The sequence below is a fragment of the Polyodon spathula genome, chromosome 9 (genome assembly GCF_017654505.1).
Source record: "Polyodon spathula isolate WHYD16114869_AA chromosome 9, ASM1765450v1, whole genome shotgun sequence".
Taxonomy (NCBI): domain Eukaryota; kingdom Metazoa; phylum Chordata; class Actinopteri; order Acipenseriformes; family Polyodontidae; genus Polyodon; species Polyodon spathula.
The window spans coordinates 17,976,329-17,978,122 of NC_054542.1; the positions used below are offsets into that span (position 1 = coordinate 17,976,329).

The 1,794-nt window shown below is 31.3% G+C and overlaps 1 protein-coding gene across 2 annotated transcripts in view; it reads left to right on the top strand.

Moving 5' to 3' along the window:
• The first annotated feature begins 1,085 nt into the window (after positions 1–1,085).
• Positions 1,086–1,794, top strand: part of LOC121320457 (interleukin-1 receptor type 1-like) — a 36,683-nt gene continuing 35,974 nt past the window's right edge. For both annotated transcript variants that reach the window (XM_041258789.1, XM_041258791.1), the window contains exon 1: positions 1,086–1,536. The gene's annotated coding sequence lies outside the window, so the exon portion shown is untranslated. The remainder of the gene's footprint in view (positions 1,537–1,794) is intronic.

The window sequence follows — 1,794 nt, forward strand, 5'->3', positions numbered from 1 at the left end:
TTAGCTAATAAGGTATTCCATGTCATTTACAATAAAAATATAGAATTGTCCCCAAACTAAAGCATACTATTGGTAAAACATAACTAAACATGACTAAAACATTGAGAAATCTATAGCAATAAACTTCAAGTTTACAAAACACTCATCCATATTAGCAGATAAACTTGGCTCCACAGACCTTGATTAACTCTAATCTTGGAATAACTAATGTTATTTTAGGTAATGTAGTTCAGGAATTATGTTAATGAAAACTCAACGATTTTCTAAATATTCTACAAATCACTTTGTTCCTGTTGGAACAAACGTGGAACATATGCTCTATGTTCATATGCTATATATGCTCTATATTTATCTACGATTTAATTTAGCAAAAATTACTATATAATGACACTATAATAAACACACTAAATATAATTACAGGTACTGTACTAACAAACTTTAGTTTTTTTGTTTTTGTCAATGTCTTCAGGTCTATTTTGTTACAATTGAATGTTTTTGGTAATACAACATATGTTAAATGTGATGGACAATGCTGTACATGTAGGCATATAATCTTGTTGTGTATTTAAAATATATACAATACATATAGGCATTAAGGTTAAAATACGTGTTTTTTAAATTCCAAGTGATATTTTTTTTATTTAACAACTAGCTTTTCTGCCTGTAAGCTACCAAATGTATTTTATTTGTTTTGTACTTTTCTTGACATTGTATCTTTTAAATGTGATGCAAACTATATTGCAAATGTCATATTCCCTGTCAAGTTTTATGTATAATACACATTTCACATGTGAGTTATATATGCATAACATATTCAGCATAAGACAAATATAATACAGTTCTATTCTGATTGGTAAATAACAGGGTTTTTTTTTTAAGTTTTTTATATTGAGAATGATCGGAAGAAAACTTGATGGCAGGTACAACTGCCTTTAAGAAGTAAACCGCGTCACTTTACGGTCGTCCGCGAAATTCCAGCGTTGATGAATAATGGAAATGCAGGAGGGGAGCGACAGTAAGTGAAGTATTTTCCCTCAGGCACCAGGTTGACACACTTGTTGAGACACGTGAATGTGGAGGAAAAATTACATTTTACATTCTTGCATAGCAAATGTAAGGTACCTTAAATAATACTAAGATTCTTTCAACACTACCGTCAACAAGAAAATGCTGATAATAGCTTGGTTGGTTTTAAATGTTGTGAAAATTAACACAATATTTTACAAACAGAAAAATTCGAAATTACTGCGGCGATATAGTTAATTCTGTGCAAAACCATTGGCAGACAGACACCTGCTAAACAGCATGCTGTTTAACAAAAACAGTAACAGTATATCGAGGCATACACATTACACACCGCGTGTAATTTCTAAACTAGGTTTTATGGTCTGTCTCCTCAGACATGTATCTATTATGTCAACAGATTCTTTTTTGAAAGGTTTAGTGTCAGAGCTATGATGAACAAAGCGGTCATATAAGATAAAGAAGACAAGGAAGAACACTTCGATTCATTTCCTGTTCTACATTTTTGCACTGGTAAGTAGTCTTACTTTTGTATTATCAGAATTCAGAGTTGCTAGGATACGCGCAATTTTGTTCTCAAGTAGATTTAAGACATCACGCCAATAATCGTTGTGGTTTTACTTTATATCTTTTGAAATGTGTTCAGTGTTTGTGCATAGTGTATACTTTTCAAACAGACTATATAGAAGCTATGTTTACAGATGTGTCGGCGAATAATAAATGTGAAACATGAATATCTCAATAAACAGCTAGCAAACATTTTGTTTTACA